Source organism: Lemur catta, chromosome 9 (genome assembly GCF_020740605.2).
Source record: "Lemur catta isolate mLemCat1 chromosome 9, mLemCat1.pri, whole genome shotgun sequence".
Lineage (NCBI taxonomy): Eukaryota > Metazoa > Chordata > Mammalia > Primates > Lemuridae > Lemur > Lemur catta.
The window spans coordinates 55,916,962-55,941,262 of NC_059136.1; the positions used below are offsets into that span (position 1 = coordinate 55,916,962).

Consider the following 24,301-nt stretch of genomic DNA (forward strand, 5'->3'; position numbering starts at 1 on the left):
GTGCATGCCACCATGCCTGGCTAATTTTTTTTCTATTTTTTGTAGAGACGGGGTCTCGCTCTTCCTCAGGCTGGTCTTGAACTCCTAACCTCCAGCAATCCTCCTGCCTCGGTCTCCCAGAGTACTAGGATTATAGGCATGAGCCACCAAACCCAGCCTCCAAATATATCATTTTATTGTGGTAAAATACACCTAACATATAATTCACCATCTTAACCATCTTAAAGTATACAATTCAGTGGCATTTAGTATGTTTACAACATTGTACAATTATACTAGTTCCAGAATATCTTTTTTTTTTTTTTTTACAGATGTAACCATCCATTTCTTTTTTTTTTTAATTTTTTTATTTCAGCATATATGGGGGTACAAAAATTTAAGTTACGTATATTGCCCTTGCCCCTCCCCCACCCCAAATCAGAGCTTCAAGCATGTCCATCCCCTAGATGGTGCAGATTGCACTCATTATGTATGTATACACCCATCCCCTCCCCCCCACAACTGCCTGACACCCGATTAATGTTGCTACTATATGTGCTCTTAGGTGATGATCAGTGAAACCAATTCGATGATGAGTACATGTGGTGCTTGTTTGTCCATTCTTGGGATACTTCACTTAATAGAATGGGTTCCAGCTCTATCCAGGAAAATATAAGAGGTGCTATATCACCATTGTTTCTTATAGCTGAGTAGTACTCCATGGTATACATATACCACATTTTATTAATCCACTCATGGATTGATGGGCACTTGGGTTATTTCCACATCTTTGCAATTGTGAATTGTACTGCTATAAACATTCGAGTGCAGATGTCTTTTTTATAGAATGTCTTTTGTTCTTTTGGGTAGATGCCCAATAATGGGATTGCTGGATCGAATGGTAGGTCTACTTGTATCTGTTTAAGGTGTCTCCATATTGCTTTCCACAGAGGTTGCACTAGTTTGCAGTCCCACCAGCAGTGTATGAGTGTTCCTGTCTCTCTGCATCCACGCCAACATTTATTGTTTTGGGACTTTTTGATAAAGGCCATTCTCACTGGAGATAAGTGATATCTCATTGTGGTTTTGATTTGCATTTCCCTGATGATTAGAGATGTTGAGCATTTTTTCATATGTTTGTTGGCCATTCTTCTGTCTTCTTTTGAAAAGTTTCTATTCATGTCCTTTGTCCACTTTTTGATAGGGTTGTTTGATTTTTTCTTGCTGATTTTCCTGAGTTCTAAATAGATTCTAGTTATCAGCCCTTTGTCGGATGTATAGCATGTGAAAATTTTTTCCCATTCTGTAGGCTGTTTGCTCTCGTGACAGTTTCTTTGGCTGTGCAGAAGCTGTTTAATTTAATCAGGTCTCTTTTATTTATTTTTGTTGTTACTGTGATTGCCTTTGGGGTCTTCTTCATAAATTCTTTGCTTAGTCCAATGTCTATAAGAGTTTTCCCCACATTTTCTTCTAGAATTCTAATAATTTCACACCTTAGGTTTAAGTCTGTTATCTACCGTGATTTGATTTTTGTGAGAGGTGAAAGGTGTGGGTCCTGTTTCAGTCTTCTACATGTGGCTATCCAGTTTTCCCAGCACCATTTATAGTTCCAGAATATCTTAATCCCCAAAGGAAACTTTGTATGTGGGAAGAAGTCATTCCCCATCTCCCTCTCCTCTCAGGCCCTGGCAACCACTAATTCACTTTCTGTCTCTACGCAGCTCCTATTCTGGATATTTAGTGCAAATGGAATTATACAATGTGTAGCCTTCTGGGTCTGGCTTCTTTTGCTTAGCACAGTCCATGTCATGGTATGGATTAATGCCTCATTCCTTTATGTCTGAATAATATTTCATTGCATGGATGTACCCCATTTTGTCCATTCATCAGTTGATGGACATTTTGGGTTGTTTCCACCTTTTGGCTATTGTGAATAATGCAGCTACCAACTGTGTTGTACAAGTTCTTTTTTTTTTTTTTTTTTTTTGAACACCTGTCTTCATTTCTCTAGGGTCTATATCTAGGAGTGGAATTGCTGGGTCACATGGTAACTCTACATTTAACATTTTGAGTAACTGCCACACTGTTTTCCAAAGCAGCTGCACCATTTTATATTCTCACCTGCAATGGGGATTCCAATTTCTCCACATCCTTGCCAACATGTTACTTTTTGTTTTTGTTTTTCTTTCTTTCTTTCTTTCTTTCTTTCTTTCTTTCTTTCTTTCTTTCTTTCTTTCTTTCTTTCTTTCTTTCTTTCTTTCTTTCTTTCTTTCTTTCTTTCTTTCTTTCTTTCTTTCTTTTTTCTTTCTTTCTATTTATTTATTTTTTTGGAGACAGAGTCTCACTCTGTTGCCTGGGCTAGAGTGCCGTGGCATCAGCCTAGCTCACAGCAACCTCAAACTCCTGGGCTCAAGTGATCCTCCTGCCTCAGCCTCCCGAGTAGCTGGGACTACAGGCATGCGCCACCATGCCCGGCTAATTTTTTCTATATATATTTTCAGTTGTCCATATAATTTCTTCCTATTTTAGTAGAGATGGAGTCTCACTCTTGATCAGGCTGGTCTCAAACTCCTGAGCTCAAACGATTCACCTGGCTCCCAAAGGGCTAGGATTACAGGTGTGAGCCACCGCACCTGGCCATTTTTTTTTTTTTTAAAGATACAGAGCCTCCCTGTGTTGCACTGGAGTGCAGTGGCTATTCACAGGTGTGATCATAGCTCACTGCAGCCTCAAATTCCTGGGCTCAAGCCATCCTCCTGCCTCAGGCTCCCAAGTAGCTGGGACTACAGGTATATGTCACTATGTCCAGCTACTTTCTGCATGTGTGTGTAGTTTTTTTAATAGCCATCTTAGTAGGTGTGAAGTGGTATCATTGTGGTTGTTTGATACATATTTTTGACCTCCTACTTTGTGCCAGGCACCATGTTGGGCACTGGGAAAACTACAGAGAGAAAAGTAACAAAGCTCTGCTCCTGGGGAAGTTCCATTGTTGGAGGTGGGGGAGTGGGGAGGGGGGGGGGTTGGGGTTGGGGGTGTCGGGGGAGAATGGCACAGGAGAGTGGCATTAGGAAGCCAGGCAGCAGGGACGTTAATACCACTCGGTTGCACCTGGGGAAGCAGAAGAAAGAGCTCTTTGGGCTCTTCTCCTGGCAGGGTGGAAGAAAGGTTGAAAACTCAAAGGCTGTATGTATGGGGCATGGCCAGAAGGGTGAGTGTGTGTGTGCACCGTGTGTGTGGGGGGGGTGGGGGCGGAGCTACCAGCCCTGCCTCAAGGGGTGGATGGATGTTCGTTAACACTGGCTTCATGGAACTGCAGACTAGTACAACCTCTGTGGAAAGCAATATGGAGATACCTCAAAGAGCTACAAGTAGAACCACCATTTGATCCACCAATCCCATTACTGGGCATCTACCCAAAGGAAAAAAAGACATTCTGTAGGCCGGGCACGGTGGCTCACGCCTGTAATCCTAGCCCTCTGGGAGGCTGAGGCAGGTGGATTGCTCGAGGTCAGGAGTTCGAGACCAGCCTGAGCGAGACCTCATCTCTACTAAAAATAGAAATAAAAATTATCTGGACAACTAAAAATATATATAGAAAAAGTTAGCCGGGCATGGTGGCGCATGCCTGTAGTCCCAGCTACTCGGGAGGCTGAGGCAGTGGGATCACTTGAGCCCAGGAGTTTGAGGTTGCTGTGAGCTAGGCTGATGCCACGGCACTCACTCTAGCCCGGGCAACAAAGTGAGACTCTGTCTCAAAAAAAAAAAAAAAAAAAGACATTCTGTAAAAAAGACATCTGCCCTAGAATGTTTATAGCAGCACAACTCATAATTGCAAAGATGTGGAAACAACCCAAGTGCTCATCAATATGTGAGTGGATTAATAAAATGTGGTGTATGTATACAATGGAGTATTACTTAGCCACAAAAAACAATGGTGATATAGCACCTCTTGTATTTTCCTGGATAGACCTGGAGCCCATTCTATAAGTGAAGTATCACAAGAATGGAAAAACAAGCACCACATGTACTCACCATCAAATTGGTATTAACTGATCAACACCTCAGGGCACATATAGCAGTAACATTCACTGGGTGTCAGGCAGGTGAGGGGGGGAGGAGGGGATGGGTATACTCACACCTAATGGGTATGGTGTGCACCGTCTGGGGGATGGACTCGCTTGAAGCTCTGACTCGGGTGGGGCAAAGGCAATATATGTAACCTAAACATTTGTACCCCTGTAATACACTGAAATAAAAAAATAATAAATTCACAGAGAAAAAAGAAATTGATTTAAAATAAATAAATATTTCAAAAATAAATAAATAAATAAATAAAAATTAAAAACCAAAACCAAAAACAAACAAACAAAATACTGGCTTCATACTGCCGAGTGGTGCTCTGGATGGAAATAAGATTTTTAAATGAAATCTCACAATTTTTCAACAATGGCACGGACATTTTAAAAACACTGGGGACAATTTGGGCGAGCTGGCCACTAGCTTGTGATTCTGGCTGGGATGGTGTTTCTCAGAGGCAGAGTCTTACCCACAGGGTCAGAATTTCTAGGGGTGGGGCTGGGAATCTGCCTTCCTAACAAGCTTCCTCCCCCACCTCCCAGGTGTTCTGATGCACTCTGGAGTTTGAGAACCACCAAACCAGAGTTGTAAGGACAATGGCTTCCTGCCTAGTGGAGGGCTGAGCGCAGGATCATGTTTCCTGTATGTGCCTGAGCACCTCGTGGCCTGGCCCCGGTTTCTCTGGTGCTGTCCAGAGCACATACCTCTGTGTACAAGGAATGGGGGAGGAACGATGAACACCCCACCCCACCCCCAGCCTGAATGTGGCTCTCCAAAGCCCCACTCGGTTAGATGCCCACCCCGGTGACTTTTGCCCCAGTGGGCAGTGGGATTGCAAACCCTAATGCCTTTGCTTCCTGGTCACCTTTCTCTGGATGGAAACCCTTTGTGGGGGAAACGGTCCAAATAGAGATGTCAAGTTCTATAAGAAGGCTGCCAGGGGTCTAAGGACAGCTTGAGTGTTGACAGATGGGTGCTAAGCAGTATGTAGATCTCTTGCTTAATTGTCACAGCTGCAGTTAAAACTAGCAGTTCTCTGGCACAGGTGTTGGTTCTGAAAATCCACAGGCTCCTCATTAACCCCTGTGAGCCCCCAGCCTCCGTAGTTTATCCTGAAGCTGCCGCAGACACTTCATCTGGTTCACTTGGTAGCTCAGAATGCTCCATGGGATTAGCACTCCAACCCAGTATTTACAGAGTCCCGTAGTTCAAGGACTGAGGACGGGGTCCTTCCCCTGTGCGTCCTCTGCCAGCTCTCGTAGTGGTGATGGGTATAGAAGGAGCAAATATGCACGTTGGCAGAAGAGAGCCAGATGGAGGAAAATGGAAATGTGGGGTTCATCTTCACGGGAATACTCATCAGAACCATCCATCCCATTCACCCACCAGCCCCCAAACTCTCACTGAACGTGTTGCAGCTAAGGAAAACACTTTGGTTAATTTCCCCAATAGGAAATAACAAGGAACAAATTAATAAACTAAGTTTCTATGTACACTTCTGTGCCTAAAGGGTCTATTTAAGTAAAGTCTTCTGCCTAAATTACTCTGAGCAAATATTTCTAGTTGTTAAGAACCATAATCAACATAAAATACAACTGCCGTAAAGCTTATATAGTTGTCTTAATACCTGTAATAAAATACCAACTTTAGTAGAGATTATGGGCAATAATAACAAGAGCTAATGTTTATGGAGCACTTACTGGGGACCAGGCATAGTACTAAATGCTTTACTCAGATTATAATCTTTACAACACTATAAGATTTAATCCTCAAAACCTCTCAACCAGGGAAGTGATATCACCATTTTACAGATGGGGAGACGATCTTAGAGAAAGTGAAGGTGCTAGATGTTTTAGATGTTTTATATCATTCAATTCTTAGGCTGGCCCTATGAGAGTGCCCCTCCCAGCAGCCTCATGGAAAGGTATTGTCACCTTTTCATGGATGAGGAAACTGAAGGGGGTCGTGGCTAAATATACCCACAGTTCCACGGCCATTAAGTAGAGGAGATGGGATTTGAACCCTGGGAGAAGTGGCTCCAGAACCCACCCCTTGACCTTTAAGTTATAGCAGGCATGTTTACCCCCAAAGAGACACAGCATAGACAGACAGATACGTGCAAGTATGCTCATTGTGTCAGCACTTCGAAATGGGAAAAAGGTTGACGACAACCTGAATGTCCAGCAATAGCGGAAGGTCACACACGTTAGGAAACACGTACTCCAGGTGGTACGTGCAAATGTTAGAAGGAGCAAGGTGGATCTTCTCTGTGTTGATGTGGGAAGATAGACATGACATAAAGTGAAAAGGGCAAGTTGCTAAATAATACGCACAGCAGAATAGCATTTAAACTGTTATGTTCCTGTGAACACATGGGGCAAAAAATAAAAAAATAAATAAATAAACTGTTATAGCAGAATTGACCGAGAATAAACCGAGCGGCACAAGGAAAGCGCAGAGGACCATGCTTTATTACGCCGGTGGGCTCAGAGGGGACATGCCACCAAATTCTGAGTGCCAGATTCCGGATTTCTTTCTCTTTTATCTTATCACAGCAGGAAGTTGCTGCAAGCGGTTTACAGAAGAAGCAAGATCGGCAGCGGTTTAGCCCACTATGTCTTTCCCCCATGGGCACACAGGGTGGCTGTGCTATAGCAACTGCTTGACATATAGGGGTTAGCAACAAATCCACCGGCGCGAGGGAGCAGTACTTGATCCCGGATGGCAGTCGGAAGCAGGTTTTCCCTACTGTGCATTGGCATGGGGGGGGTGTCTGCCTTGGTAGATAAGCCTAAGAGGGTTAGAGTGATCGCCAAAGGTAGAAGGAACATCCTGTTGTGGCCCAATACAATACAGTAGAAGTCACTTTCCCACCGCTGTCCAGTCTTTAGGAGTTGTTGTGTAGAGTGCGATTCCCGGCAGTAAGGTTAAAAGTCCAGTGGCGATGTCTAGAGCCAGCTGGTTCATTGATCTAATGCACTCCTTGGTGTCTCGGCCTCGGCGGGTCTCGGACGCAGGTGGAGCTTCAGTGGACTTTCTCGGTCCTGCTGCACCGTCCAGGAATCCAGGCGGCTATCAGGTACAGCCTTTTCCACTCTCGAGTGATGGATCCAAGATGTGATACCTATAACTTTAATAGCAGTAGGGGTGACTAAAACAACAGTATAAAGGCCTGTCCAAGTAGGTTCTAAGGGAGTCTTTTCCAGTCCTTAATCCAGACTGAGTCTGCAGGCTGGCGGGGATGGACCTGGAGTCCTGAGGTTATGGGAGTTCTTTCTAAGACAGTGCGGCTGATTTGTTTTAAGGTTTTAGACAGGAGGGTAAGTTGTGTATGTAGACTTATTTCCCCTAGCTGTCTGATGTCTGCTTTGATAGTTTTAATTATGGGTAGGGATCTTCCAAATAGAATTTCAAAGTGTGAGTACCCTGTTGGCCCTGGGGTACATCTGACTCTGAGGAGTGCAAAACTAAGTAAATCTATCCAGGGTAGTTGTGTTTCCTGACACAACTTTGCTAGTGGTTTTGAGGGTTCAGTTCATGCGTTCTACTTTCCCTGAACTTTGTGGTCAATAAGCAGTATGGAGTTTCCATTTGATTCCTAACATTTTAGTCAGAGATTGTACAATTTCTGCCATGAAGCTGGGCCTATTGTCACTGCCGAATGAGAGTGGTAGTTCATACCAAGGAATGATTTCTTTTAGGAGGATTTTCACTACCTCCCTGGCTTTTTCAGTCCATGTGGGGATGGCCTCGACCCAACCCGAGAAAGTGCACACCATAACCAGCAGGTAGTTGTATCCCCTGCATGGTTTTACTTCAGTAAAGTCAATTTCTACGTCTTTGAAGGGGGAGGTTCCCGTGTATTGGATGCCTGGGGAGGGCCTGGGTCGTGTTGTCACGTTATTCTTGGCACAGACCCAGCAGCGAGTGCAGACGGTTACAGCAAGGGATGGGAGTCTGGCAATGTAGTAATACTTGTTGAGCAAATTGGTGAGGGCTGTTTTCCCATGTGGGACAAAATGTGATATTGGGAAGTAACAGGATATGCTAGTTTCCCAGGAATGAAAACTCAGTTGTCTGAACTCACCATCCCAGTTCATCCTTTATAGCACCTTCTTGTTCTGCCCACCGGTCTGCTTCCAGTGCATAATTTGGGTTTTCTGGCCACTCTGGTGCTAGCAGGATTTGACTTATGTCTTGGGGGTCACCTTTAGGGGGCTCTTGATTAGGTGCAATTTTAGCTGCCTGGTCCAAACAGTTACCGGTGACCACTGGGTCTGTCCCCTTCTGATGTCCCCGGCAGTGAATGACCGCAACCTCTTTTGGTTCCCATACACTTCCAGTAATTGGAAGATTTCTTCTGTTTTTGATTTCTTTGCCTCCTGTAGTGAGTAGTCCCCTTTCCTTGTAGAGTGCTCCATGGACATGTATGGTGGCAAAGGCATATTTTGAGTCAGTATAAATGTTTGTTCTTTTATCTTTTGTGTGTTTTAGAGCTTGGATCAGGGCCCATAGCTCTGCCCTTTGTGCAGACCATCCAGTTGGCATGGGCCTGCCATGACCACTCTTTCATGTGTAGTAACTATATAGCCTGCTCTCCATTTTCCATCCCTGACATAGCGGCTGCCGTCCATGAAAAGCTCCAGTTCTGGGGCCGGCAGGGGGTTATCTTTGAGGTCTGGCCTGCTGGCATAAACTTCCTCCTTTACCTCCATGCAGTCGTGGTCTGGGAGTCCTGGATGGATGGGCAGGAGGGTAGCCAGGTTGAAAGTCCACACGGCTTCAAGGGTTATCTGTGGATTCTCACATAACAGTCCCTGATATTGGGCCAGTCGGCTGCTGGAGAGCCACTGGTGCCCTGTGTTATTGAGAAGGGTTCTAACAGTGTGTGGGATTTGCACGGGCATCCACTGCCCCAGGGTAAGCTTGTCAGCTTCTTTAACTAAGGTCACTGTGGCTGCCAGTGCTCGGAGGCATGAAGGCCATCCCGATGCCACTGAGTCTAATTGCTTGGACAGATATGCCACAGGTCTTTGCCACGGGCCCACAGTTTGAGTCACGACCCCTGCCACCACATGTTCTTTCTCACACACAAATAGATTGAAGTCCTTAGTGGGATCTGGCAGTCCTAGTGCTGGAGCCTTTTGTAGGAAGGTTTTTATATCTTCAAAGGCGTCTTCTTGTTTTTTGGTCCATTTGAATTTTCCAGTCTTGGGTCCATGTAGAATTTCATAGAGTGGTTTTGCTAGTAATGAGAATCCTGGGATCAGATACGACAGAATCCTGCCTCTCCCAGAAATTCTCGGAGTTGTTTCCGATTTTTGGGTCTTGGGATGGCACAGATTGTGTGCCATGTCCTAATGCTCTCCGTCCCTGAGAGATGTGGAAGCCTAGGTACTTAACTTTTTCTCTGCAAATTTGGGCTTTTTTCCAGGAGACCTTATATCCCCTTTCGGCGAGTAGCTGGAGTAGGGCCCGAGTGGCTTGATGGCAACTTCCCTCGGTCCGGCTTGCCAGGAGAGGATCATCTACATATTGCAGGAGAGTGCAGTTGAACTTTTCCCTTGGATATGAGGCTAGGTCCGCTGCTAGTGTCTCTCTGAGTAGGCTTGGTGAGTTTTGAAGCCCTGTGGCAATCGCGTCCAGGTTAGCTGTCTCTTTCTCCCAGGGCCAGGGTCCTCCCACTCAAAGACAAAAAGGGGCTGACTTACTGGTGCCACACGTAAACAGAAGAAAGCATCCTTTAGGTCCAGGCAAGTGAACCACACAGCATCTGGTAGAATGAGTCCCAAAAGGGTGTAAGGGTTGGACACTATAGGATGGAGGATTACTGGGGCTTCATTAATCACCCGTAAGTCCTAGACAGGCCGGTAGCTCCCATCAGGCCTTTTCACCAGGAGCAGAGGAGTATTCCACGGAGATTGGTATTCCACTATGATGCCTTCCAGTTGGAGCCTGTTTATGTGTTTCTGGATTTCTTCCCTGGCTTCCTTTGGGATAGGATATCGTCATTTTCTCGTGGGTTGGGCTTCTGGCTTTATTTCCACTATTACAGGTGGCCAAAGGTGTGCCAAGCCCGGAGGCTTGTCTTCTGCCCAGACCGTTGGGAAGTCCCATCTGAAATCAGGAGGATTGTCTTCCTTTCTGGCTTCGCTATATAACTGCCATTCTGTCTCTCTTGGGACTGCTATGATGAGGGATCCCAGGGCCTGGAGCAAGAGGTTGGCTGAACCCTCCGAGTGGAAGGTGATCTGGGCTCCTAATTTGTGTAAGAGGTCTTGCCCTAGTAGAGGGATCGGACAGTTCAGGAGATATAAAAATTCATGTATCACTTTATGTCCCCCCATCTGGCAAATCTGGGCTTGACAGAAGCATCGGGCAACTCGGTCCCTGGTGGCCCCTACTATAGTTGTTTCCCATCTGGTGAGTGGGGCTTTTGGGGTTGTCACCACCAAGTGTTCTGCTCCAGTGTCCACCATGAAGGTCACTGGTTAGCCCCCCACATTCATGACGACCATAGGTTCCCAGGGGCCAAGGTTGAAGGAATCTGGTCGGCCCTATTCTGCGCTGACGCCGGCAAGTCCGATGAGGTCTTGAGTTTCTGGTTCCAGCTGGAAGCCTCAGGGAGGGTTATGTCTTGACGAGGGCTGGTCTTCTGGTGGGGGCATTCATTTTATCAGTGTCCGGTTTCCTTGCAATAAGCGCACTGGTCTGGTCTCAGCATCCCTCTCCTTCGAGGTCCTCTTTCTGTGTGTTGGCCAGGTTTCTGGAGGGCTGTGGGATTTCCAAGTGCTGCTGCTAGGAGTGAGACCTTTTGTCTCATGTTTTTTGTCACTTTCTCTTTGGGCAACCCAATCCCCATTCCTGTAGACCTTCTGGGCCACCTCCATCAGTTGAGTGATGTTCATTCCAGTGAAACCCTCCAATTTCTCTAATTTATATTGTATGTCCGGGTAGGCCTGTGCCACAAAAGCTGCATTTGCCATTCGCTGGTTTTCTGGTGCCTCAGGGTCAAAAGGAGTGTAGACCCTGTATGCTTCACAGAGGCGCTCGTAGAAGTCGCTAGGTGTCTTGTCTGCCTTCTGTGTAACCTGAACAACCTTATTCATGTTAGTGGGCTTCTTAGCCCCTTCCCGGACATGGTGTAGGAGGGCTTCTCGATACATGGCCAGTGAGTCTGGACCTCCCGGGGCATTGAAGTCCCATGTTGATCCAATGTCAGGCACAGCATGCTGGGCCCACCATTCCACATCAAGGACTTCTGCTGGTGCGTGGTCTTGAATCCATCTCGGGCACTCGAGGTGATTCAGCGTCGTTCTTCCGTGTTGAAGAGTGTCAGAAGTAGCTGGCGGCAGTCCTCCCAAGTTGATTGATGGGTCTGGAAGCTGCTCTCCAGGAGATCTATCATGGCCTGTGGCTTTTTGAAGTAGGAGAGAGTATGTTGTTTCCAATTCAGAAGGTCTGTGGTAGAGAAAGGTTGATAGTAGAGGACGGGCTGCCTGGGCTGGATGGTTCCATCATCTGCAACGCAACACGGGGCTGGCCTTGGACCTCACAAACTGGTAATTGGAGGGCTAGGGTTGGATTCTGGGCAGAACAGAGATGGTGTGCCACTGGGGTCCCTTCTATGGGTGGCTTCAGCAACGGAGGCAGTGAGACGGATGGCGGTGGGGTGTCCAGTGCCATAAGCGGTGGTGGCCTTGGGGTTGGGTCAGTGGGATTATATGGTGGAGGCAGAATTAAGTCATCTTCTGGGGATCCCTGGTAGACAGTTTTGGCATCTGAGTTCTTGGGACTTGATCTGCTCTAGTTCCTCCAGACCACTGGGTGAAGAGAACCTTACTCTGACCCTTTCCTGCACAGAACTGAACCCAGGGGGGCAGGATCTGGGCTATTTCCAGCCAGGAATCAATATATGGGAACTGGTCTGGGTGTCCTGGAGTATTCATAACTGCTCTCCAAACTGCCCGGACAGTCGGGACATCAAGTGTGCCAGTATCGGGCCACCAGACTCCAAAGGAGGGCCATTCGACCTCACAGAGTGCAAGAAGGTGATTAGGAGTCATCTTAACTCCATAGTCACCCAAGAACCCTTTCTTAAAATTCTTCAACATGCACCTCTGGACCGTGGGCTTGAACTCTGTCCCTTCCATGATGAATTCGTGAATGGCGTTGCACAAGGTGGGGGAGGTCTTTCAGTTGTCTGCCGAGCTGCTCCCCTCTTGGGGATTTAGGCACATCTTGGCTAAGGTGCACCTCGCTTTTGGGGAGTGAGTCACTGGTATGCCACAGGACTCTGCCACAGATATGCCTCGGTGAGGACCCAATCAAGTTCCATAGCCCAGGGGCTGTGGAACCCTATACATTCATGCAAGCAGTCATGCAAAAGAGGTTACAGCATTCCCTCCCGGGGAACCTCTACCTGAAGGAGGTGATCAAGCTCCTCTTCCATCTGTAGGACAGGCCTGACTGGGATGGGTCCTGGGACCTTACCATGTCCGAAGTCTTCTGGCTGATTGTCTGCACCCTCACATTCATCTGGGCGAGTTCAGGGCCCGGCAGTCAGTGGGGCCCCAGTGAGCAGGGAGCAGGGGATTTTCTGCAACAGGTGGATGGCCCTGGCTCCACCAAGGTTGCTAAGGCGGTTACATGGGGGATTGTCCATAGGGAGGGGTTTTGTCTAGTGGAATTTTCCATTTCTCTATCAAAACTATGGGGGCACATTATATTGTATTGCTCAGGGGCACATAAGGAGAGTTTCATAAAAGGGATATTTATAGAGTTGTGGGCAGGATATAGGGAAACCACTGGGCAGAGTGCAGTACCCTGGGGTGCCTAATACTGGAGGCACCATTATCACCTGCTGGAACCCACAGAGGGCCTATGCAGTGGGGCCTTCTCACAGGAGCTGAGACCTGCATAGAGGAACACAATCACCACCCTGAGACAGCCAGGGAGGGAGCGGGGAAATCAATACCCTCACCTCCCTCTCCTCCCTTCAGCTCATCTCCACCTGGGGCCCCATTTGTCAAACCCACTTGGAAGCCAGAAAGCAAAGGGGCCCATTGCTGCAGGTCAGCCTCCCCGAGCGCAGGGCAGGGTGGGGAAGTGCAGAGAGTGGACCTGGAGGGCCGGTGGAAAGTGTCCAGCATTTTCGTACTTAAAGATTTATTTATAAGTGCTTAGAAAAGGGATCTGAGAGGACGAACACCAAACTGTTAAGAGAGGTTTCCCCTGGGGAGCAGGATAAGAGAGGAACTTTCACTTTTTACTTTATGTTCTATATTTTCTGGATCATAGCAAAATAAAGGCATAGCTTGGGGTGAAACTATATCAGCCCGCGTGGACCTTTGAAATTGCCCCTATTAGTCTAGGGCTGTGGAAGTGATGGCCTGTGACTTCCAAGACTAGACCATAAAAGGTAACGTGGCTCCTGCTTGTCTCTCGGATCTTGTGCCTTCAGAGGCCTGAGCCAACACGGAAGTCTGGGTACCCTGAGGCCACCACGCTGGGGAGACCACGTGGAAGGGCCACATAGCAATGTTGAGAAACATTGCCCAGCAGTTCCCAGCCCGGGCAGCACACAAGTGGGCGTGGAGGCCTTCCAGATGACCTGGCCTTAGCCACTGTGGCGCTGCAGTCCCACGGAAGACCCTGCTGTGGTCTGAATGCTCCCCACAAAATTCCTGTTGAAACTTAATCCCCAACGTGGCAGTGTTGAGAGGTGGGGCCTTTAAAAGGTAATTGGATCGTGAAGGCTCTGCCCTCATGAATGGACTAATCCATCACGGATTAATGGATTCATGGATTAATGGATTAGTGGGTTATCATGGGAGTGGAACTGGTGGTTTTATAAGAAGAGGAAGAGAGACCTGAGCTGGCACGTGAGCACGCTCAGCCCCCCATTGCGTGATGCTCTGCACTGCCTCGGGACTCTGCAGAGAGTTCCCAGCAGCAAGTTCTCCCCAGATGGAGCCCCTTCAACTTGGACTTCTCCATAACTGTAAAAAAATTCTTTCTCTTATAAATGACCCAGTTTCAGGTATTATGTTGTAAGCAACAGAAAATAGACTAAGTAACAGACACCCAGCTAGAATCGACTAGTCAAGCAGCCCCCAGATCCTGACTCTCAGAAACGGTGAGAGATAAGAAATGGTAGCTGTAGTTTCCAGCTAAGCTTTGGGGTGATCTGTTGTCACGAATAAGTCCAGCACCAACTGGGAGGAAGCACGCAGGCTCATTTCCAGCAGGCATCCTGAGGTCCCGCTGAGACTGTCATTTGGAAAGAAAGAGCAGAGCGGCAACCCCCTTTGGCTCTTTTCCCTTGCTGGGAATCAGGGTCATCTTCTCCCCCATACTCACAAGTGCTCTCCCAGCCTGTCACAAGGACCCCTTTCGAGCCAGGGTCCATTTGTGACTTCCTGCCCTTCCCTGCTCACCTCATTCCCTTTCAGAGCAACCCCTCCACGTCCCGTTTTCTCCCCTCTGCCCCCACCCAGAGGACCCTGGCCCACAGTGTTGGGGGGGCCTGGACGTGGAGACCTTTCTCACTCCCCCAGCTGCACCGTGCATGTTAGGCACTGTGTGTCCAGAAAGGTCTCCCGACCCGCTTCCTCTTGGAACTGACACCTCCCACCAAGGCTCTGAATGGGAACTACCGTCTCCTTGTGGCTTTCTTCCTCTTTCCTTCTGGAGACTGGCCAGGAGCGAGCCCTGACCCAACAGGCCAGTCGGAGTCCCCTTCTGGAAAATTTGAACTTGGGAGAAGACAGAGAGGGTGGTGTGTTTTTTCTATGAGAGCTGAAAGTTGCTTTGGAGCTGTCGGAGCCAGGTTTCCCTTTTTGTGTAGAGGAAATCAGTCTGCAGTTGATGAGAATAAATCTAGCCTATAGCAAAATAGGACTAAAGACCGAAAAGGAGGCTCAGAGGTATACGCATTCCTGACACCTGTCTTCCGAGGCCCACCTGCGTCAGCCTTCCTACGACTTGTTACACAAGCCCCACACATCCCTCTCTTTGCCTGTTTGATCTCGAGGCAGGAGGCCGTCTGAGTCAGGAGGAGACGCATTGCTGGATGTTAATCCTCGTTTCCAAGTTGTGTAACCTTGGGCATGTTACTCAATGACTTCATCTGTAAAATGGGGTAATAATTCCTTCCTCATAGGTTGTGGAGTGCAGAAAGCAGTTAATGTATAGAGGGCTCAGATTGGGGGTGATGTGTAGGAAATACCGTCTGAGTACCTAGTCGTACTTTTACTTGAGTTGGATTTTCTGTTACTTCAACTAGAAGAGTCTCTATCAAGACAAAACCTTCCCTGATTGCCTCTGGGTTAAAATGTTCCTAAGCACCCGTATGTCCCAGGAACTGGAAATTACAAGCTACTCGGGTATGCTGGGGAGTGTCAATCAGACCCCATGCCCAGGTCTGGCATATGCCATCCATTGCGGGACTGTCCTGTTCCCACTCGGGGAAGGGTGCAGCCGGCATGGCTCGTGTCCCTGCCCTTTGGCTTACTCAAGCTGTTTATATACTTCTGCCCTCTGATTTGGAAATCAGACCCCCTCCTTCCTGGGTGTTGGCCCTGCCCAGGTCTCTATGCCCACAGGAAACCAGATGTGAGGCTGGTTTATGACGGAGGGAGCAGAGAATACTATCTCTCAGGGTGTTTATTCCACTTTCTTTCTAGCTCTGTCAGCTTATCTGGTCACTTGGCCTCTATTAAATGTCTGCACTCACCAACGGCCAGGTCACTGAATTAGAGGAAGGAAAGAACTTCTGGGATGAGAAAGAATGAAAGGAAATACAATTCCTTGGGGATCTGCAGGGAAGCTACTGTGTGTGTGTATCACGTGGAAAGAACAGGAACTGGCAGAGGCATGGACAGAGGGCTCCCCCCAGCACAACCCCTTTCCACTCCCATCCCGTCTCTGCTGCCCCTTCTAACGCCCAGGAGGGGCTTGGGGCTTGCTGGGAGGGAAGGAGAGTGAAGGCAAGGGGAGCGAGCAAAGATATGGGCGAGTGTGGAGGCTGCAGCGGCAACCCCAGGAGAAGGGCCAGACAATGGCACTGAGGTCCAAAAGGTAGCCTGGGAGCCCCAGGCCGGTTCCCAGCGTGGCTCTGATTGGAAGGAGCAGGATGGGTCTGAGCCTCCCACGTTCACAGTGGAGATGGTGTGGTGGCTCCCTGGGGAGCCAGCCTGGGAGCTGTGGAGCCCAAGAGCCCTCAGCAGAAGGCGCTGTGCAGGCAGCCTGCTGCTCCCAGAATACAGAGAGGCTCAGGACTCCAGGCACGACAGCCCTTGGCCCGAGAGTGTCAAAATCAATCTTTCCAAACCCCGCCGGCCAGTGGGAGAGAGTGACTCACGGTCTGCTTTGCCATTTCAGCAAGGCCCAGGGACAGTGGGGCAGTCTACAGGGTTCTGAACACTCGGGGCCAGGGCAGGGCTTGGTGTTTTCTTAGGAGATCCCCAAATTTGGCTTGTAGTGAAGGCCACTTAGCTTCTCTTGTCTTCGAATATTTGTGTTGAGCTAGTTGGTCTCCAAGGTCCCTTTCTTCTTCATGTGTTCATTCGTCATGGATCATGACTCATTATCATTCATTTGTTCATTCCTTCATTCAGTATCTCTTAAGCTCCTCTGTGCAAGGCACTGTGCTAGACAGAAAGTGGCCATTCCTAAGAACTTAACATATATCACAGATCGTCATGTTTAACTCTCAGTACAGTTCTAAGGCAGGTGCTCGGTTCTGCTCTGACAGCCTGCTCAACAGCCCTATGAGGGAGAGGCAGAACTATTAAATACTCATTTCTTCAAGAAGATTTTTGGTGTGCCCACTATGTGCCAGGCACTGTTCTAGGTTCCAGGCACAGGAGTAAGTTCCTGCTCTTGTGGCACTTGCTTATTGAGAGACAAGTGGACAGGAACAAGTACATAAATAGTGTATTTCAGGTAGTGTTAGGTGCTATGCAGAGGTAACATATGGAGGTGCTGGGGTGGGAGGGACCATGCTGATGACAACCACATCTCCTGGGCCTCTGACCCCCCCTCCTGGCATGCTGAGAAGCAGTGTAGAAAGCTGGGCCTCTGCTGAGTGGAGCTTTCAGACTTGTCAAAGTGTGGACTGGGCTAGGAGATGTGAGAACCCATTTGTCCCGCTCTGCCAAGGTGGTGACAAGTTATTATTTATCACAATAAATTCCCAAAGCACCAAGCTCTTGGCTGGTTCCAGAGGCTGGCAGGCCTCATAAGGGGGTTGCGATACAAAAAGCATGTATTAACCGTCAGTTTGAGCTCATCACCCTCTCTGAATACATCTGGGTAGCTTTGTTTTAAAAACATGTTTTATTTTTGAAAAGGCAAGAGATGCACTCAATACTAGATTTAAAAGCTATAAAATGGTAGATGTTGCCAAGTAAATCTCCCTGCTGCCCCTGGCCCCAGGGCCCCAGGCCTGCCTCCTCCCCAAGCCACCCCCCTGTCTGGGTTCCCGTAACCTGGAGGGACCTGCATGACTTCCATGTTGGTCCATGGGCTTCCTACACACTTGCATGCGGATTGATACATTGCCCATTTTCCAACCCTTGATGTTCTCCTTCTACCAAAAAATATGCCTTCTACCTGGAGAGAAGGCCCAGGGGAGGACTCCAGGAAGGGCAGAATAGAAGCAGGTCCTTTCCAACAGGAGCAGAATCCTGGCATGGCTAGGAGTGGGGGTCTGCAGTCAGCAGACCTGGACACAAATTCTGGCTCTCCTTCCTTCTGGCAGAATGACTTGGGCAAGCAAAGGAACCTCCCCAAGCCCAGTATGCCACTCTATAGACTGGGGCTGATCACTGCTCCCTGGAGACGCTGTGAGGACTGCATGAGCTAATGCAGGGAGGCCCCAGGCCCTGCACCTGGCGCAGGGCTGAGCTGCAAAGAGTGGAATGGTGCTGTAATTATCGTTGAGTGGGTGGCAGGCGTCCTTGAGACCTCACTTGTATGCAGATGCACATGTGCTCAGGTCATCCGGTACTCTTGATAGGGTGTTGAGTGTCACAGAAGGGTCACCTGCAACCTGTGAGTGTGTGTTTTGGGGCAGTGTTGGGAGCTGGAGGCCAGCTCTGCTGGTTTCTCTTAGGTGGGTCCCACATTCTAATCCTAGTCCTGCCCCCCACTCACTGTCTGATTTTTTTTTTTTTGAGACAGAGTCTCACTCTGTCACCCTGGCTAGAGTACACTGGCATCATCATAGCTCACTGCAACCTCAAACTTCTAGGCTCAAGTGATCCTCCTGCCTCAGCCTCCCGAGTAGCTGGCACTACAGGCATGTGCCACTACACCTGGCTAATTTTTCTATTTTTAGTAGAGACAGGGTCTCACTCCTGCTCAGGCTGGTCTTGAACTCCTGAGCTCAAGCAATCCTCCCTCCTCGGCCTCCCAGAGTGCTAGGATTACAGGTGTGAGCCACCATGCCTGGCCCACTGTCTGATTTTGAGCATGTCTTTTAGCATCTCTGGGCCTCAGTTTCCTCATCTATTAGACCACAGGGTTGGTCTTGATCACCTTTAGGTGCCCACTGCCCTCACATGCCCAGAGGGTAAGCTCTCCCTCAGGAAGGGGAGCTGGGTGTGTGCCCTCACAGCTCTGGCCTTCAGGGAAGGAAATTGAGTCAGAAGGAGCCTTGGGCTACCCTTGCTCACTGGTGTAGGAATGAGAGGCGCTAATTCTGCCTCTGCCACCCCCATTCTCAACGTTCCCTTCCCCTTCCCTGACTTAATTCCTGGGACAGGTCTGCATTCTGTAGGCCCTTGCCCAGCCTGGGGAAGGTTCCGGGGGCTGAAGCAAGGCCAGGTTCGAAAGGAAGTCGAGTCGGGGGCGTAGGGATTGTCCCGGCACAGGCTCATGAGGGATAGGAACAAACATGCCCAGATCACACTTCTGGGAGGGGGCTGGGACAAAAGCCACTGTGGAGAATCACTGATTGCACCTGTCACTTGCAGCATGGCTTCGGGCTGCTGTTGTCAAGAAAAGAAAGGGTTGCTAAGAAAATAAGCCCTCTGCACCTGCAGCCGCGTGACGCTGGCCCCAGCTGTGTTCACAGGCAACGTGCAGACCTGAACTCATGTTTGACGGAGTTGGTATCCATCAAGGTGGCGAAGAGGAATCTTCCCGGCAGGCAGGCAAGAAAAGCTCAGCAATGCCTCCAGGCAAAGGAGCCCCTTGGTGAGCTGCCATCAGCTGGCAGGAGGGGAAGCCATGTGTGAAGGAGCTTTATTGTGACAGTTCCTGCAGTAAGAAAGTCGCTGCGGGTCGGGGAAGTGCTCTGCGGAAAGCAACGAACTTCATTGTTCTTGTGTATTTTCCACACACAAATGAGAGTCCTGAAAGCAAAGCCAGCATTGGGTGGTGTGTCCTACCTTCTGTGGTCCTCACACGTTCACACCTGTTTCCCCAGATAGACGGTGAGCCACTGAGGCCAGGGAGCCCGAGCCCTCCCTCCTGGCAGCTCCATCACCCCCTCCCCGAGCCCACGGCCTTACTCGTGGTCCTCGAGCCTTGTGGGCAAGACGCCTGTTGCACGTTCTCTCTTGCGGACAGTGGGATGAGAACAGGCCAGAGCAAGACCGTGTGGAAGGCTCCGGCTGTCCCGACACACAGCCTCCCCAGTGGCCCCACCGCACACGTAGGACACGCGCGCTGCGGAAGCTGCTGGGGGCTGACCGTGCGTCCTGGCCGGGACCATCTCAGCCCAGGCCGCCGGCCCTGGAGGGTGACGCTCTGAAGCCAGCTGTCCTGAGAGCTTTCTGTGGCCCGCTGTGATGTGGGGGTTCCCTGGGGGAGGGACGCAAAGCCCATCTTGATGTCTTTGGAGCTTTCACTTAGTTCTTCTTTTGCGGTGGCTGTCCCTCTGTCAGTTTTCTTCTGGAGAAACACAGCCCTCCTGGAAAGGCTCCTCAGAGCCGGCCCCGCCCAGCCCAGAGCCGGCACCCTTGGGAGACTGGCTGCTTTGCCCTCAGGGCTGCCTCCCTCTGTCCTTGGAGCTGAGGTGCCCCACCAGCCCACCAGCCACAGCGTGGGGAGGGCTTAGGACAGGCCGGCCTGGGCCTTCGCACAATGACCCCTGCTCCCTTCTCTCCGAGTGGCAGGCTCCTTGTGTCAGTAGGGCCCTTTCTACCCTCCAGGGGTAGGGTCTCTTTACCACCTAATGGGGTCTGAAGAATGCCTCCCCCCCCAGCCCCGCCTCCAGCGGAAATGTTCCCATCTGTATCTTTGGAACCTTACATGATAAAAAGGACTTTGCAGATGTAATTCAGTTAAGGATCTTGAGATGGGAAGATTTTCCTGGACTACCTGTGGGGCCAATGTCATCACAAAAAGTTATTATAAAAGGGAGGCAGGAGGTCAGAAAAGAGAGAAGTTGCTACGTTTCTGGCTTTGAAGAGAAGGAAGGGGCCAGGAGCCAGGGAGTGCAGGCAGCCCCGGGAAGCTGGGAAGGGCAAGGAAATAGATTCTCCCCTGGAGCCTCCAGAAGGAACACAGCCCTGTTGATTTCAGACTTCCTACCTCCTGAACTATAAAAGAGTATGTTTGTAGTGTTTAAAGCCACCAAATTTGTGGTCATTTACCACAGAGTCCTATTATCCATTCTGCTCCAGGTGCCATTTTGAACTCTTTACATATTTTAATTCGTTTAATTTTTTTCAACAACTCTGAAGGTAGGTTCTATAATCATCACCATCTTCATTTGGATGAGGAAACTGAGGCACAGAGAAATTATATTAATACGACTTACCCAACGTCACCAACTAGCAAGTGATGAAGCCAAGATCTGAATCTAGGCAGGTTAGTACCAAAGCCTATGAATTGAACGATTTACTCTGTGCGAGAAGCTAAGGATAAGTGGCTGCCTTTGGGGAGGGGAGCACTGTCATGTTGGAACTTTACTTTTACTGCATAACTTTTTGTATTGTTTGACTTTTTAGTGTGTATTTCTAAAGATAAAGGCATTTCCAAGCAGGAGAAAGCTTAATTGGCAGATTCATATTTATCCTTTTAAACCCAGCTCTCCCAGGAAGCCTTTCTTGACCCTCCTCACAGATCACTCTCTGGGTCTCATCTCTGTCAATACCAAGCACCTGGTATATAATTGGTTCCCAGGAAGTGTTTGTCAAACATTCCCCACAAGCCATGTCTGGACCTTCCAATCTTGTCTCACGTTGTCTGCCAGAAAATTCTTCCCAAAATGCCACTTTCTTGGTGTTATTCCCTTGCTCAAAAACCTTCATGGATCTTTATTTACTGTCCCTACCGGGTCTGAATTCTGAGTTTCGAGGCTGTCCTCTCCTTACCTTACTAATCTTGCTCACAGGCCTTCAACTTCTACCCAGCTGTCAGGACTCAGCCTTGAGGAAGCGACACTTTATTACTCCCAGCCTCAGCCAGACTCTCTCCTCTGCTCCTACCCACTGGGTCTCTCCCACTGCAACTGAGCACATCATCTGAGCTGCCTCTTACAAGGAGCCAGCAGGCAACGTGGCTCTTTTCTCCTGCCCCATTCTCCTCAGGACAGTACACTAAACTCACCCAGCCTCCACAAGTGTGACAACAAAGCTTTACGACAAAGATTGGCAATCATATGGGTACTCACCATTTACAGGTTGTCACTGCAGGTCAGCTTACAAATTTCCTCGCTTTGCCTAAAAGTCTTTACTTCTTGGCACCAACGTTTTTGGGGGACTTTCGGTCTCCCTGCTGTATCCCCTGGCAATGAATGGTCCTTTCTCCATTTCTAATCAAATGGCTCCCCTGTCCCTCTTGGCCTACCCTTCTTTCACCAAGCCCCATGCCACTCCACCCCACCTTCCTCAGGAAATTGCTTAGGCTGACCTCCGGGTCTGTGCATCTGACTGCTTGCTGGGGGACTCAGCAAACACTTCCAGCCAACAGGCCCCAAAGCGAACTCTCCAGCCCACGCCCCCCAACCTGCTTCTCTTCTGACTCACCTTGTCGTGGTAGAAGCATACCAACTGTCCCCACGCTGCCTGAGCGAGAAACCTGGCAGTTGTCCTGGGCACCTCACGCTCTCTAATTCCCCGTGACTCCCCAACAGGACTCATGCTGCTGTCTCTGCTCCCAAACTCTGGTACTGGAAATTTCCACCCGGGTACTCCTCTACTTAGGTGCCAGATATCCCAAACCATACTCATCATCACATGAAGCATCTTTTATCTTAAAACTGACTTAAAAGATCAACTTTCCTAACTGGCAGTGGCATGATTGCCAGGTTCACTTCTGAGGCAACCTGTCCTTTTTCTTTCCAGCCGCTGGGTCCCGTTGACTTGACTTTGGCAGGTTGTGCTGAAACCAGCTTAGGCTTGGCCATACTGGGCTCAGTCCCTAGCTCACTGTGCAACCTCAAGCAAGCTATTTAATCACTTTGAGATTCTGTCCTTATCTGTGAAATGGGGATAAAACACGTAACATTTTAGCCTATGAAAAAGTTGGCATTTGAAACCAAATGAGAAAAATGGACGGTTCACTAGATGGCATTGGGAAAACTAGATAACCATTTGAATAAATAAACTTGTATCCCTACCACACTCCAAACGCCAAATAAATCAAATGCAAATGGATCAAAATTTAAATGTAAAATATGAAACTATTTAAGTACTAGAAGAAATATTATCTTGAAACTGGTAAAGCCTTTCTGAGCATGAAATCATATGAAACCCAGTTCTAATAAAGGAAATGATTGATAAATATGATTATGTGAAGAGTTAAAACACCTAATAAGAAGGAAAACAAACAAACAAAAAAAAGGGTAAGAGAGAGAAATACACATACAGACTGGGGGTGGGCCAGAGAATGTGCAAAGGTGTAAATTTCTGTAATATGTGAAGGGCTCTTAGAATTCAACAATAAAAAAGACTACTTTGTAGAAAAATGGATAAATTTCATTTTGTGGACTATTTGCGAAAGAAAAAACGCAAATGTCTGAAAAACAGATGAAAAGATGATCAACCTCACTAATAATCAAAGGAATACAAGTTAAAAGAACAACGAAGTATCATAGTGACAAAGATTATAGAAGATTGTCGCTATCCAGTGTTGGTAAGAAAATAGTCACTTTATGCACTTTGTTGGGGACTGTAGATTGGTAGGTACATCCTTTCTGGAGAGGAATTAGCAGTATCTACTACACTGGAAATGTGTATACCTTTTGATCATTATTAGAAATATATCTTGATCCTTTTGTAGTTCATAAGCATGATGATTGGGTTTTCACACACATGCATGAGATGTGCCTCCCTCAATCCTCATTATGACATCGGCACATTACCTGTCTGACATGAAAAAAATATATACGTGTCTCTTGCATATGGCATATCCAATTACCTTTGTTCCAGGATGCTTACTGAAGCAAAATTTGTAATAGGAAAAATGAGAAATAATCTACATATTCCTCTACTGAGGAATACTGAAATAAGTTGGGGGAAATCCATTGGAATATATATGTAGCTAGTAAAAAAAAGATGCAATAAATGTATATACAGTCATGTGCTACATGATGACGTCCCAGTCAGTGAGGGAACGCATATGTGACAGTGATCCCATAAGATTATCATGGAGCTGAAAAATTCCTATCACCTAGTGACATCGTAGCTTCATAACATGACTGCGCTCCTGTCCAGCTCAGGCCCCTTTAAGTGGATCTGGGGGGTCCTGCGAGCTCCCTCCCAGGTGACGCAAACAGCCAATGAGAGTCCACCTGAGCTCCAGGATCAGTTCTGCTCATGTCCTGCTTGCCAGCAACTTGCCACTTCTTGCTCTTGGCTTTCCCGTTTCCTTAGTACCTCCGCTCCCTTGGCCTCACCTCCCAGACAGCCTCCTGCCACCAGCAGTTTGGGAGCTGCTGGCCGTGACTCCCAGCACATCTTCAGACACAGCCCCTGGTGTCTGCCCTCTGTGCCTGCATTAGCTCTGGGGCTCCCCACGCTCACCTGACTGGCCCGATCACCTGACTGTTCACACCTCCGTTTCACCGCCCACTACTGTGTGCTGTTCATCAAACACAGCTCCCCAGTTCTCCCCATGCCTGAGAATGAAGTCCAAACTGTTTCACAACACGCCTGAGGCTCATCTCCAGCAGATTCTTGCCACTTCTCCAGCCACTCCCTGTCGTGTGTGCTACCCTCCCGTCAAGCTGGGGGAAACTATCTAAAATTGTCAAGGACTTTCCCAGATTCATTCTTTACTCAAGCTT

The 24,301-nt window shown here is 48.4% G+C and overlaps 1 non-coding gene across 1 annotated transcript; it reads left to right on the forward strand.

Moving 5' to 3' along the window:
- Positions 1–23,283: 23,283 nt before the first annotated feature.
- LOC123645490 lies at positions 23,284–23,387 on the forward strand. Its single transcript, XR_006737603.1, has one exon. It is a non-coding gene; the product is annotated as a small nucleolar RNA U13 (small nucleolar RNA).
- The last annotated feature ends 914 nt before the right edge of the window (positions 23,388–24,301 follow it).